At 40.6% G+C, this 16,109-nt stretch overlaps 1 protein-coding gene across 1 annotated transcript in view; it reads right to left on the minus strand.

The window, feature by feature from the left end:
• The window catches only part of mpp7a (MAGUK p55 scaffold protein 7a), a 154,147-nt gene extending 139,238 nt beyond the window's left edge, over positions 1-14,909 (minus strand). The window contains exon 1 of the mRNA XM_008281223.1: positions 14,703-14,909. The gene's annotated coding sequence lies outside the window, so the exon portion shown is untranslated. The remainder of the gene's footprint in view (positions 1-14,702) is intronic.
• Positions 14,910-16,109: the final 1,200 nt, after the last annotated feature.

Raw genomic sequence — 16,109 nt, forward strand, 5'->3', positions numbered from 1 at the left:
GTACAGATTTTGGCCAGGGAGGACAGATGGTTTGAGAGAGGGGTGAAAGAAGCCATCTATGTCAAACTGGAAAGACCATCCCTCAACAGAGGTGGAGGTCTGAGGCATCACCTATCACCTGTTTACAATTCAGTCTTAAGAACTCTCCCCAGGAAGATGAAACCACATTCACACCTAGCCACAAAAGACCCTAATGAACCCTGATTGTGGCAGGTGGAGTTCTCACGACTCACATAACGAGGGGGAGGAGCAACAAACCCCCAATTGAAACCGAACCTCTGGTGTTAATGGCTCCTTAAGGATAAAAGTATCTGGATTTCCCAACCAGTCAGTCAGAACTGATGAAGCCTCTTGGATGAAAGGTGAAATGTCTTCAAGGAACTCAAGCAAGTCCAGTTGCTACGATTAATCTACCAGAATAACCATGACCTGGATGACTGAGAATCTTCACAGACATGCTGGTTTGACTTGTCTTCCTTATAGTGTATCAAGGTGAGATATTCAATTTATTGTTATTTATTTATTTATACATTTATTTGTGAGTATTTTTTATTGTTGTGTTAAAAACTGAATTATTTTTAAAGATAGAACAGGCTAAAGTGGTAACATTTAAAGCTTTTTTTTTTCTTCCTATTAAAACTTATTAATGATTACTGAGATTGACTGAAGTGAAACACTTTATCATGACATATCTTTTACCATCCAGATCAGGATCTAGCATATGGTATTAGTGCTAGAACCTTCTGCAGTCTGCAACTATATTATTTACTCAGATATTTAGCCAGTCCTGTACAAAGGAGTGCAAGCAGGACTTTTTCAGATGTTATTGTGCTCACCACCAATAAATGGACTTCCAGAACTACACAGACCCAGTTAACACTGACGGTTCCCCACTTCACTCCTGAGTGGGAAATAAAAAGACTGGTTCTGTGAACATTCCCCCTTTATGAACAGCATACAAGCACATATATGGCAGAAAAACTAAAAGATTTAGCGTCCAAGTCCGTTACCTTAATTCTTTAAAGTAAATTCAAAATAAACATTTCTGCAATTTTCTGCATTTTTTTGGCTTCGCCTGCAATAATGAAAATGTTCTGAACCTTGACCCCAAAGCCGAGGTTCATAACAAGCCTTGACTTTTGTGAAGAACTCCAACAATAAGGTGTGGGTAATTACCACCTTCCAGGTGCTTAAACAAGGTAAGTTTCAAGGTTAGAAGGCTACAATCTGTGAAACAACACATTTATGCAGCCTGCTGAAGCAACACTGCCACTGACTTGTTTGGATTTGTCTCCAATAAAATGCCAGGGGTCACAAACGTTCACAAATGCAACTCAACCTTGTTTGAACATTTGTTGCTGTGACGATGCTTTTCTTGACCTCATTTGGCACAGAGGCCTGACATTAGTGAAACCACCCTTTAAGTTCATGAACTTTGCAGTTGCTAAACAAAAAACCTGAGGTCATTTTCAGACAGCTTACCAAGAAGAGAACAGCCTCTAAACTTTACTACAGTACGAATACTTCAGCAAACTCGAACCACTTCAACCACACACATCCAATCCACAATTCCCAGATTTTAAAGGGAAAATAGGGAGTAGCTGTTGAAAAACACTGACACATCTTGAATGTTTCTAGATAACACATTCTTGGAAATAACTGCATTCAAAACCCTGATAACACTTTATGAGTTAGTGGAGGAGTAGCTGGTTGCTATCTTCACTGTGAATGAAAAAAATGCAGCGCTGAGAAACGATGCCTGGGAGGTGAACACTGTAAAAAAAAAAAAAAAAAAAAAAACTTGAGCGATAAAAAAGAAGAAAATACTCAGAGAGACACAGAGAGCACTGGTGTTACTGGGATGGCTAGTGCTACCAGTGATAATCCCCATTTCTGTGAATGGTGTCCAGAGTAAGATGCTCTAATACCTCATTACGTAACAACTCATACACTTCACCCATTCACACTTGCAGCTGTCCAAATCACACAGATCCACCAAAGCATTTTCCAAGCCTTATTAGGCCTCACCAACTGTAAAACAACTGTTAGGGATCAGGATGTGTGTGAATCGATAGTGAATGCCAAAAGCCTAATGGTGGGAAAAAGCTGTACATACTGTCTCTAACTTGCAGCTTCAATGTTTCATTAATTCTGGAGGGAAAAAATTCTAGTGTCTGTTCAGAACACGAACCTGCCAAACCATAGATGTGACCGACAGGAGAGCGCAAACTTAAGAATGACCTTTAGCACATGAGCAAATATATCCAGGTGTGCACAACACAATCAAAGCTGAATACACACACTCACACACAAGCATTTCTGTCCCAGTTGCTAAGACACTCTTTAGCGTCTTTGCTCCGCAATCTTGATATCAGCAGCCCTGTTGAAGCTTTGGGGGGATATTTTGGGGGAAACTTGAGAATCAGAAGTGTTGCTTTTATAACAATGTCCAAACCTGTCCTATCTGCAGTTTTGGAAAGTGAAAAAAAAAAAAAAAAGCTTTCTAAATGAGATTCACAGCACAGTTTTTAATTCCCTCCCAGGAATAACTTGTGATTCTTGCACAGAACAACATTTTGAAGTACATGACAACATAAAAGGGCTTCACATTATGACAACAAACATGTGCCTTGCATTAATGCACATGTTACTGCAAGAGAATACACATTTATGTTGAAGCCACGAATGTCTCCTCAGTTATAAATGGTCTTCTAAAGGCTGCCAATGCTGGCCTGTTACGTGAAACTTCTGCCTGAACCTTGGAAAGGATGAACATACCACACAGAAGAAGAAAACGGATCAAGTAGCGCTACTGTGTTATTGAGTACAGGAGACCACCCATCAGTCCACGGCTGCTTTCTGCCAACACCTCCATCCACCTCTTATTCCCCCGTTTAGAGTTTGGTCATTTTTGTAACCCAAGCAGGTGAAGCATCATCAAACACAGTTTATTATGTGGAAGCATACAAAATGCAACTTCAAGTCTAGGATGGACATGTGCACATTTTTACATCAGCTGCACACCAGGAATAATGTTTACATATTGACAGTGTACACACATTAAATCTATGTGCCAGCTATGTTAGTTTTGAATCTTTCCTTTGTAAACACCTGAGCGGTCGCAAAGTTGCTGCATCAGTGAACTCATTTTCAATGCACCTGAAAGATCGTGGGCCATATTGTGTTATTGCAAGGCAGTGCAAATACAGGCTCCAGCTATGTTTATTAAAGGGTAAGCTGAGTCAAGTCAGGGGACAGGTATTCACACGGATCTGGTTACACAGTCCACCCGTTTGCGTGTTGCGCACAAACAACTCGACATCACTCTCAGTATTCGACACCAGTCTAATTGTGTTCATTAAAGACCAGATTAACACCAATCAAATCAACACCCCACCGTGACACTCCTTTCTACCATCTGTCTCGTACTGGTTTGGCAGTCACAGCCTGTCTTACCTGGCTGTTGGCTGGTGTCTACTGAATTATTTTGTTTATTTGGTTGCTGGTGATGAGAGAACCCACCACTTCAGAGATCGCACCTTATTGTCGGCGTACAAGTGAACTGTCTCAATCTACTTTGACCAAAACCTATGAGGTGAAATAACAAACAAAGCATAAGGATAAGCAGGCTTTAATGTAAAACCCTTTCTGGCAGCAGCACTCACACCTGTAGCCACTGTGGGCCAAGACTGTGTGGATTTTGATTCCAAACATTACAAACGCTGATCTCACTGTTTATTGGTTCCTCCCTCAGGCTGAAATGGTGCTCCTCAGCAAAATCTTAAGCTGCAGTGTTTGTTTGAACTAAAATGTGCACAGTATATGGTCATGACAGAACCAACACTAGGGAGACTAACACAATGAAATGGTTTGAAACCGAAGCCTTTAGATAGCTTGCTGACCTCTTGGCTTGACCGTTGAACCCCCACACTTGACCTCCTCCTTGTCAGCTGAGGAGGTATCCTGTAACCATGTTGGAGCTTTTAGCCACATCAAAGAACACCGGTTTGGATCGTGAAAATATTCCTGACAATTAACCTTTGGAACGTTTGGATTTCAGTACAAGCTGGGGATCTTATATTCATGTGGTGGTTCACCAGTTGCCGAATACAGAGCATACACATGAAACATTCTTCTAATAGCAGCACCTTGACATAACTGTCTGTAATTCTGATTACATCATAAGAGGTTTCTTTCCCATTTTAGAGTTCAGGCAAACCTTCAATCATTTGTAACTATTAATACAGCAACATGGTTCCATTTAAACCTTGAAAACTGGGTCCTTCACTTCTTAAAAGACACTTTTATAGACTCGCTTTTGATTTTTGCCCGTTTCTTTTCCTTTTTCATATTGGTACCGCCTGCTGTCCTTCTCTCTTGTCTCTTTCTTAATCTACTTTTATCTTCATTCCCCTTGTGAAGTCGTCTTTCTAATCAGTTTTACTAGTACACCTTCCAATAGTGACCCAGCTTGTTCTTTTCCATTTTTATTGTGTGTATTTTTATATTTTGAGTGTTTTCCTGCATTTTGTATACATGTTGTTTACCTGTGTTACCTTGTCTCTGTGTGTTGTAAAAGCACTTGAATTTTGTTCAAATAAAGTTTATTTATTTGATTTATTTCTCTTCTGGGGAGTAGTAAACTAAACATTGGAAGGTTAACTAAATAGAAAGGAGAACTCAAAGTTCAAGCACTGATTCTAAAATGCACTTTGCTCACGAAAAGGAAACAATGACTTTGAGCTGAAAAAAAAGGTAACGTTTTTAAATTATCTTTCTTACAGAATAATCTTTCAAACACCGTCGTTGAATTAACCAGTAGTGTGTTTGTGTTATTTAAAGCTCACAGCATGATCCTGTGGAACAGTCTTATGAGGATGACATGAGATCAACATATATATTCCATACCTTACTCTACTTCACTATTACAGCTAGAGAAAAATAAACATTACAGAGCATGACAGCATCAAAAAAGTGGGAAAAGTGAGTACACTATTAAAAAACTATATTTTTTTATATGCTTTGCCTATATACCTGAATTTGCAATCCACTACTACAGAGCACTTTGTCTCAGGTGTAAGTTTGGTAAATATTTCCCAAAGGTTTGGAACTTTAACACCAGATTCATCCTGTAAAAAAAAGCAGTCTGTTCCACAGCGGCCCACTCGTACACAATACTCCTCTGTTCACCGGATGCCAAATGGTCCAGTCATCACCCTCCATGCCACCCCCCACAACCCCAACCCCTTCTTTGCTATCTATCTCAGCCTTTTCTCTCTGTATCTGTCTTTCCCCCGACTGTGACAGAAGCTGCTGATGGTCAGTCAGATTAGCATCCAGCGGCTGAAGGGACAACTTCAAAACGGACAAAGAAAGAGCTGCTTTGTCTCTATCTGGTGCCGACGACCCCGGAAATAAGAGAGGAAACTGGGTGAACAGAAAAGGAGCCATTAGAATGACAAACTGTGAGAGGCCAGTTTTACAGGAGAACGAAGACACTGACAGCATCTTGGTTATTATGTTAAACGTCACATTAGGCTCCGTCAATGTCATAAAACGCCACTATTTCTTCAGTGGTAATTGTCGTTTTATACTGTGAGTATTCTTACTGTGCACTGCTGAACAAAACAAGCTAAAGCACGAACACAATACGTCGAGACGTTGATTCGGTAGGTTTTGAGGTATCCAGTAACATGTGAATCCAGACAAGACGCACCATAAACTCAGTGACCCAGTGACCCTAGAAACCAGACCAACTCCGCCCTGCAGATCTATTCAAACTCTATTCAAATCTAAACTCCTGGCTTTACCAGACCCACACTGCTGCATGAACACCACACGCCTTCTGTTATCAAGGCCCAACAATCCAAAGCAAACTATAAATATCACACTTAAATTTTACCAGAGCCAAAAACCTCAACTCAAAGGCACTTCCAAAAGGTTACTTAGCAATTAGTGGTGAGCTAAGAGCTAAGTTAGCAGAAGACTCTGCCCTTTGATATAAAGGTACCATATGATAGGCAGCAGCGAATGATTGCAGCTGTTTACATTTTAGAATAGAGAAAGGGCAAATACCATATTACGACTGTGGTAATGTTAGGTTCAAATTATGGCAGCCAGTCATGTTGGTTTTATATCATCTATGCCATGTGAAAGTAGCTGAATTCCAGATTGGCAAAGGTAGGAAAACTGGCAACTTCTGCACTACATGGTGGACTGGAGGAGAAGTATGTTCCATCCATCCATTATCTATACACCGCTTAATCCTCACTAGGGTCGCAGGGGGGCTGGAGTCTATCCCAGCTGACTTAGGGCGAAGGTGGAGGAGTACGTTTCCAAAAGAAAATGTAAAGATATATAGTTGCGGTAAAGCTGTTGGGGCAGTGATAGTTGTGCAAAATGATGGATTTACCTCATTTCAAGAGAGGGAATAGGTGTTTTCTTCATTTAAAAGTAAAAAGTAATCTTGTCTACAGAGAAATTTCTATCGTCTTAAAGGCTCTGCTCTGTTGTGTACAGCCTCCAGTGTTTTCTTATTTCTTGTTTATTTTATTTGAAGTGTAGCTCTTTATTCCATGTTGTGTGGTAAATGTTTTGTTTCACTAGACAGCATTTTTATACAACATACATGTTAGTTAGTAAAGGGGTTTTTCTGTTTGTATTTTCTTTAGCTGTAGTGTGTTAAAGTCTCTGCCATCATAACAAAATAATTGTGTTCATTTCTTCAGCCAGATCAGACAAAACCTTGTCAAGTAGATTTCAGGGTGGACCTAGACAATGCAGCATTTCAAACATGTTCTGAAAGATTTTTTTTGTAAAGTCAGTTCCACCATAAACTAATGCAATTTGGTACATAAAAAAATCAGCAGAATGTAGGGAAATTAAGTGTTTGATGCTCACATTTCCTGGAGGAAAACCAATAGACCCTACTTATTATCTTCCACCAATGTTCAAACAAAGAGCACTGCGTTCTTTCACATTGTGCTGAATTTGAGCCAAACATCTTCATCAAAATAAGACTCTAAATTGTGTTCTTGTTTACCTGAATTAGTTCCCCCTGCTACAGACAAATATTTACCCAAACTGCCTTACTTGCTGAACATCTGCTTAATGATAGACAATATAATTAACCGTTGTTCCCTAAATGCCTCGTATGCAGGCTGTACGAGAAGCTTGCTAGGCGGACAGAGGACCCAAAGGAACCCAGACAGGTGATTCTATCTACATGGGCTGTTTTCTTTTAGCAGAGTTTTTTCTACGTGCAATTTAAAAGCCCCCACTGCCGTCAATCGTGTTCATTTAATTATGCTGAACTAAAATCATGTTTAATATTTAATTAATTCATTGTGGAGGCTTACATCTGAAGTACTTAGACTCTCTTACTAGTGGACTCATAAGTAACGGCTCATGTGGGGGAGGCTAATGGCTAAACAAAAGTGACTTATATGGCATAATGGGCTCAGAGTATAGCATGCTATCGCGCCGGTTTAAATTGCTCACAATCTTATCCCCTTGTCTGCCATCATCCAGACTGAACAGTTTTAATCACATGGGCCATACCATCAAAGAGGGCAGACTTAATGGTTCTAACAGGCAGTTTTGAAGGGGTATTCACAGTCACATTGCTCTAATTGCACTCAATGAGCATCAAGGGAACAGACACTGGGTGGGCCTAGTGGTCTAAACATGAATGGATGCCTGTCCAACACATACACACAAACATACAAAGAAGCTTGAGAACATGCTTTCAAGTTCAGAGACAAAAGCATGCATTCACACAAACACACACACACACACACACACACACACACGTACACAGGGCTCCTTTTGCCAATCAGCAAACACTCACGTGTTGTGGAGTGTAATGTGGAAACAAATAAAGGGGCTGAGAAGGTTAACAGACAAATGGAAATGCAGCCTCGGGGCCCTTGCAGCCAGAAGGAGGTGGCAGGAGACACAGCAACAAGTGTGCAGGACTACAGCTGACACTACTTGAGACGCCCCACACACAAAAGGGGGATTTAGCCGTGAAAACCAGGCCTGCTGTCTGGAAAGAGTCTCTGCCAACTGATAGAAAACAGGCAGCAAGAGAAAACCCTCTAGGCCTAATCAGCTCCATCCTGCCAAATCAATACTCCTACTGCAGCAAGGTCAAGAGTGGAACGGATATCTTGAGTGGCAGCGGAAAATGAAACATGATTTAATCAAATTCAGCTATTTCCTAATTAAATTTGTATAAATATAATTTGAGAAATGTTGGAGCATCTGTGTTTCCTCTTCATTTGATATAAATTATTACTGAAGCTACGAAGCCAAGTAATCATGTGGTGAAAGTAGGATCCCTTACCACGAGGAGATCCCCGAGAGCAAGGCAGCAAGGCCAGGACAGAGGCGTTAATGGCCCAAATGAGAAAAACAACTTCCAACATGAAGTCCTCGACTGAATACCTTTCACGTGAATATTTATGAAAAAAGCTGCATTCGCCTCTTTTTTTTTTTTTTTTGAGGCTCTCACAGCAACAAGCAAGAGGCAGATGGTGTTGACATCAGTCGGTGTATACGCATGTTACAGCACAAATATGATCTCATTACCCTTAGGTGAATTACAGCCTATGTCTAACGATCAAGTTACTGTCGCTGTCATCTTCACAGATCAAGCCAAGGCAGGAAAACATGGGTCACAGGACCGGTGTGTGTCAGCCAAGCTCCCCAAGCACTCTAAATATCAACACAAGCTACATGAATATTGCGACCTCATGGACCATTAATACAGCAGTGGATACTCGTCACTGACAGGTGACACAGAATCTCTCATGCTGGTGGTGTAAACCTGAAGCTATCAGATCAAGTGGCAAAAAATGCCAAGTGTGATGCTTCAACTTCAAAACTATTGCATAGGGGTGTGAGGGTACAACATATCCACAGTTCAGCAGGTGCCTCAGTTTGGAGTCACAGTTCTGTGTGTTTTCAATTCAGTAGAGAAAACAACAAACAAAAAAATGCAATCAACCAACTAGTGGTCTGATAAATTAGCATATTCAGTATTTTGTTTTTTTATTTAGTTTAAAATGGATTCCTGATTTATTTTTTTTATTTATTTTTTTTTATAAATAAAAAAATAGTTTAAAATATGCAATTTTTGGTTGTGATGCATCAACCGCTCTCTATCTGTAGTCAGTTTAAATATGATTAGTAGCACCTCAAGTAATAACCTTCTATCAACATTAAAGAATGAAGGTGAAAAGGTTTTGTTTTTTAATGAAACACGCCAAAAAAATAATAGATAAAAGGTATTTCAGGGAAGTGTTGTGTCAAAGTTAGTTACATTACATTTTAATATTAAAACTTAAATTTTCAATCCCAATATATAGTGGTTCCAAACATCATATAACTAATAATCTATATCCGTACTTAACCTCAAAAAACTCATCATTAAATGTTCCCTTTTTTTCAAATGCGAAAATGTTTAAGTGTCTAATTTACTGTCAATAAGAAACAACTCACAGCTGTTTATTTTAAACCTGTAATTTAATTAATTGAAAATGACTATTAGGGCAACTGCAATATACTTTTCTTTTCTTTTTTTTTTAACTTAAATTAACTATTGAAGCCAGTAGTGCATTTTTAGCATTATAAAATACACAAAGTAACACAACTTTCATCAACACAGAGGACACAGCCATCGTATTTGATTTATTTTTTTTCTTTACAACTATCAAATCTATCAAATTATCACAAGGAAAAGGGGACTAGGAATCAGTGCAAACTTCACATAGAGGCCGTCAACTGAATGGTACAGTGTGAGTGGAGAAGTTGCAGATTCTGGACGCACAGAAGGGCTGATTGATATGTATGCTGGGAGTTAACACTTTGTACATGTTTAATAAAACTGGCACAGTGCCAGCCCAGCTTCCAAGGCTCATCCTGCTAACATGCTATAGCTGAAGCACAGCAGCTGGTGTACTGCCAAAACATTCTGAGTGTACAATTTTCCTTTTCTAGAAAATATGTTGATCAAAGTAATTGTTTAGCTCACAGAGTGTACCAAACTAACGTAATTTCAAACTGAACCAAGCGTTCCATACTGAAGGGTTCAGGACAAATACACAGACCACTACTATGGCATTCGTTTGCATAGTTGACATTAATCCAAAGAAGTCTTTAAATCAAGTTTTCATCCACAAGCACATAAAATACAAACATAACTACTCTACACAAATCCTGTGCGACTGCTGTGATTTACTGGACTGAGCCACAAACAAGTACACACTTTGGGCTATTTTGGTTCTGTCTGTTCCAAGTATGTTGAATTATTCACAGGGCTGCCATGAGGGGAATATGTGTAGTAAAGCTAGGCAGGGGGCATGCATGGAAATCCCTCATAAATAAAACACCATTTGACAAATAACCCTGACGTCAGTCAAGTGAACCTACTGCTTCTCTATGTAAGGCTATAGCCTTCACTGACTGCTGACAAATTGGTACAAGCTCTAACAGGCGTACAGTATATCTCTACTAGCCTGTGTAACAATTCATTTCTAAACATTTCCTTTTAAACAAAGTCATAGTTTTAAACAATGGACTTACAAACAAACCCTACAAACATCTAATCTGTTAGATTATGATTAAGCCTTTTGATGTATGCAGTATTCCCACAGAAATACCTTGAAGTGCAACTTCCCGTCAGCCCAAAGGCTTTAAATGTAAATCAAGGAGGTGGTAACAGTTGTAGCTAAATAAGAAGCCCACTGCGCTGTGTAACTGCTGCCTTGCATGTCTTAATTGTGTAGGCCTTGAAGTAGGAACGAAACGTGGTCCCGTAATAAAACACCGCACTCTCAGACCAGTCATGTCAAGACCTATATACAGTAACACATTATAGCTGAACCTTCTCCCTGAGGGCTCAGTCCTTAGCTTGCTTTCCCACAACAAGTATGTGTATTTATGCAACTGCTGTTCATTCAGTCTCTCTGCTTTCTGTATCAACACACAGCCCACAGTGAGTCAGGACGGCAGCATGCCTGCACGGTGAGCACAGCGTTTTATGTACACGAGCGGGAATATAACGCAGCCAACGTCCGTGTCTGATGGCTGGCATCTGCTGGGTGGGCTCATTCCTCCTCAGCACTGCAGAGGCTTACGTGGTACTGGAGAAATCCTACACCTCTGCCGGGCAGGCAGGGGCAAAACAACACAGCATCACTACGGGTGATGCTCGTCAACTGTGACCCTGCCAAGTATATAACTTTAATCTCTCCGTCTGGGATCAGCAGAGCAGCAGTAGGCTAACAAGTCCACTGCAGGCTCAGAGATTAGTGATACCACAGAGAAAGATGGTGATTATGGACAGATAGCAGGATAGATGGATAGAAATACGTTAGAACGGACAGGCAAACAGATAGGTGGTTGGTGAGTAAAACGAATGAAAGAACAATTAGATGAATGGAGGGGTGGATGGATGGAAAGAGGAACGGTACCAGTGAATGTATAGATGGACTGTTCTCTGTATACATGCAGCTCAGTTCCTCACAACCACAACAATGAGTTAGTGATAAACCATGGCGGACTGACTCAAAGAGGATCTCTTCTACTGGTGGGGAATTTGTTCTTCTAGTTCCTGGGAATTTGCTTTCATAAACCTATCACTTTACAGTCATCAATTTCACAACAAGGATTGCAACATAGCACCAGTGCAATCATGGAAAACATGACATTAAAGATCTCAAAAAAAAAAAAAAAGAAATCAACATATGCAGTGTAAAATGTTTTGTTCAGTGTGGCTTCAGATGTTATAAATGGATTAAGCTACTGCAAAGACATGCTAGTATTCATATTTCATATGATGCCAAGTTTAGCAATGGCTGGTTGTAAAGTAGGTTCGCCTCAATATGTCACAAGGCAGCGCTCAGAGACGTGAGCTGAGAGAACACTTGAACACTCAGCGCCTGATGAAGAGGCAGTGAACCCACTTCGAGCAGTGCAGTTGCAACAGAGTCACTATTAAGGCAGGCCACAACATCTGACAACCCCCCTTTACATTCTCTGGAGGCATTTATCTTTGTTTTTCTTTGGGACCAGAAAGACTGCATTCCTGGAGGGAGCTGAAATTTCAAATTTCTGTATTTAAGACGGCCACAATGAGAAGAGCCATTGCCTACTTCTTGTACTAACTCCTCAGATTACGATTCTTTCAGTACTTCTGGTATCAAACTTATGTGATTCTTGGAGGTGTTTAAGAGAGCGAGTAGGAAGAAAAGGTTTGTGAAATAAAGAAAGAAGGGTAAAATAATACTTCTGTTCAGGCAGGGCAATTTCCCATGATTCTGAGTGAGCTGATAGTGATCCAAACTAATGCCTGGATTAAGAGTCTTAAACCACTGTATCCCACCCACCCTTAAGCCCCAAGAAAATAGCCTTCCTGCTGACAAGCCGTTATGGAGGCCAACTCTCGGCTTTGTCCGCAGCCATAAGCAGCGCAATGGGCCGCTGACAGGTTTCTCATCAACACAAGCCGGGCTGTTGCAATGACAGGAAGCGTTTGTCTCTATCAGCAGGTTGCTCAAATGAATTCTGGGAGCTGAGCCTTGCGCACATAGCATTCTTAGTTCCCACACCTCCCTCCCCCTACTCGGTGACCATCCACGCCAGGAACAAAACCCTGGGAATGCGAGCTATGCAGAGCTGCAACTCGGAGACACCTGTTCAGACAACCAACACAGGGCAAACTCTCCTACGCCGGGCAGCGTCTGAGCCGCTGCATCCGACCCCACCCTGACCTCGGCTGCCTCCACACACTCACCCCAGAACTGTGTGCAAAAAAATCAAGACGCAAATGTCTGTTTTCTTGCCACAGGGACTCAAACAGGCCACCCCAGCAAAGAACAATTTCCAGGTGGAAAAACTTTGCAGCTCCACACCTTCAATCAATAGTCAACCGCCTGTGAACCCATTCATCATGTCAAAGGCATAAGGAAACCATCACACCCTTGTCATGATGCTAGGCTGTGGACCTCAAACAAGACAGAGTAATTAACTAGACTAAAATACTTATAATCAAAGTCTCCTGAGAGACTCTCCCTGCCCATTTGGAATGCAGACTAAAGGCCTCCCACCTTTTTCTAGGCAAGATTTAAAAGTAGAAGTGGGTTATTCCCAGTGAGAGCAAAGGAGTTGGCCAAAACTACAGATAAACCACTGAGGTTTTGGGGTTTACACAGAGAAATGTCAGCTCTCCAGAGAGTCCCCTCAGTAACGCAAGCAAGTACAAGGAAATAGGGTCGTCCTCTTACAGCCTGAACACCACGTTAGTGTTGAGAATACCAATATAATTATTAATGAATGATGGAACATGTTGCAGACATTGTGTCTAGCAGGAAGCAGTGAGGTTTAGCATTAACAGAGCTATCCACACTGCTAGAAACAGTTTCACAATCTATCATTTTGAATGCAATGTTTAACACTGAAATGCAGCTTTGCAATTCCGAAGCTGATTGACTTGACCTGTTAAAATACTTTTTGAACTTCAAACCAATTGACTAAATCAACTTTTAAAATTCAAACACATTGCACATTCTCTGCTAAACGTGTGCATTCAAGAAACATGCAGTAACTGTCAAAGGAGGCAAATGACTCAGTGGAACACAAAATAATAGCACTTACATTTTGAATAAAATACTGCTGATGTTTTGGGTTTATTTGAGGTTCAACCACATGAAGAAAGCACATGACATCTTGGCTTTTGAGTGGGTTATTAGGCAATTCCACATCGAGGCAAAGATAAACAAGGGTCTGAACTATCTCTCATTCGTATCATCACAGCAGAGCAATAATGGTTATAAAGGAATCCTGTGAGACACAAAACACATGGTGCTGTTGTGCATGATTATAATATCCACATTCAAAGTATGCAAAACAAATGGCTGAGTTGGGATGCGATGGAAGCTGGCCAAGTGCTGAGTCTCCCAGTGCAGGCAGCCCAGTCAGAGGCTTGTCGCTGTCAGCCAGTGACAAGCTCCGTGTCACCACACTTGACTTTGCAGGGCACAAGGGCTCTGTATTCCCTCTGACCGTGTTACACGACTCACTGCAGCCTACTTCCTGGAGTGGTGTGTGGTCAGGGTGTGGGAGTGTGCGCTTTGTGGAAGTTGAGGGTTGTGTCACGGGGAAATGTTTGTCACTACGGTGTGTGTGTATGTGAGCGTACCAAGGCTATTTTATTTTCTGTGCTAAGCTGGGAAGAGCTGTAGTATCACTGTACCGGCTTATCATTGTGAATATTATGCACTAAAGCTGCGCTCGCTTTCCCACTTGAAGACGAGCTGTCAGGTGAACTTTCATTGAAACAAATAGCACCGAAAAGCTCCGCTTGGTGGAGAATTTAACACTTAAATTCTTGGATATAACATGAGCTTAGCATTCCTGAAAAGTAAAATACAGTTTAGCGTGTGTGTGCTAAACTCCCAAACTGTTAGCTTCATATATATTACACACCGAGCTGTACGTTAGCAAGTTCGCTGTTAGGTTACCTCATTAGCATAAACCAGTCCAGTTGTGTTACTGTCACCAGGTGAGTTTTAGGTCCCCGTAAAACTATAACAACGACGTCGATTATTTCAAAAATGCCCAGTAGTTAGTTTTCACTGTTTTGTCAGTGCTGAATGTGAGTTCAAAGCCACATACAACAACGTGATGTTGGAACTCACTTTGCATCGGAGGTCGGAGTTGAATGGTTCCTTGCTGGTCCCAGTGTCGCTTAACTCCTCCAGTGGTTCCTTCCAAAACAAAACTACTCACTTGTTTAATTTTCCACTTTCGAAAGCCTTATTTTTGTTCCTTTACGCCTCCTTAACTCATCCCCGCTCTCTCCAGCGTCAGTCTACGGAGCACAGCCTTTCAAAACGTTACGCCTCACTAAATGTACCACTCTCCAAGACGGATAAAGTGCTCGTCCAAGGCGCTGACTTGGAAGCGGTTTGTATATTTAGACACAACGTTGGCGGGAGGACGTGTCACAGCGCGGAGCTGATCTGAGACCTGTTCCGTACATGGCTTTCAGCGCAGACGCCGCCCAATCAGCTCGTTCATTGGTCAGTGTTTCATAGAGGCGTGTTCAGCGGGTCAGTTCTACATTTTGATTGGCTAATGTCTTTGTCAATCATCAGCTAACGCCTCCATCGTAAATTCGTGACTCCGCCGACAGGAGAAAACACAACAATCACGCTTGGAAGGCATAACTCTTTGAGAATTAGTTTCTAGGCAAATATAGGCTAAATAATAATAAGAAACTACAATTTACAAAGGTTGTCTAAAAGATAGACTATTTGTCCCTGTTTATTATTAAAAGAGTGGTCAATCACTTTCAAGATTAATTACAAATGTGTGAAATTATTAGAATTTATACCTTTTTAACCTGCCCTGTATTCTAAAATAAAGTTTTAAACATATTATTACACTTGCACATTACAATGAGAGTCTGTCTCTCTTTAGGCCTTCTGTATATTCATGCACCCTTGTAAAATCTCTGATATCTACAAACAATTTATTATATTTACAATCAGTTTTTTTTTGTTTGTTTGTTTTTTGCTTTGAGTTCTTGTTTGTTTGTTTTTTAATAATCAACCCATGCGTTGCAGATAATTTGCTGCTTTGTTTTCATTTGTTTTAATGTTTTATCTGATGTTGTGTTAGCTTTTAATTTCTGGCGTTGAGAGAACAAATATTTCATCCTGCTGTATTTTTTAATAGTGAGCCTGAGCTTGACGGTATTTCTTAAAGAGAATTTTATCCCATGTAGGAGTGATCTGATATACAATTTGATACCACTTTTGAGAGTTGTTTTTTTTTTTTTTTGCATTGCTACAAGTGTTATAAAAGTGGTGTGACACCTCCCCCTACAGGTCACATGAAGATAAAAAGCAATAAGTGGTCAGGAGCCAGAAAGACTTTTCTAAAGGATGTGAATTGATTCTGCCTAATTTTTATTAAATCAATAAATTTGTATAAATCAAATAAAAGCAAATAAAAAAAAAAGGTGAACTGTTTCTTTTTGGTCACAGCCAAGTATGTGTAATCGAATGGATCTTCCAATTCCTCATTATTACATGAGGAAA

This window comes from Stegastes partitus, unplaced genomic scaffold (genome assembly GCF_000690725.1).
Source record: "Stegastes partitus isolate 25-593 unplaced genomic scaffold, Stegastes_partitus-1.0.2 Scaffold227, whole genome shotgun sequence".
Taxonomy (NCBI): domain Eukaryota; kingdom Metazoa; phylum Chordata; class Actinopteri; family Pomacentridae; genus Stegastes; species Stegastes partitus.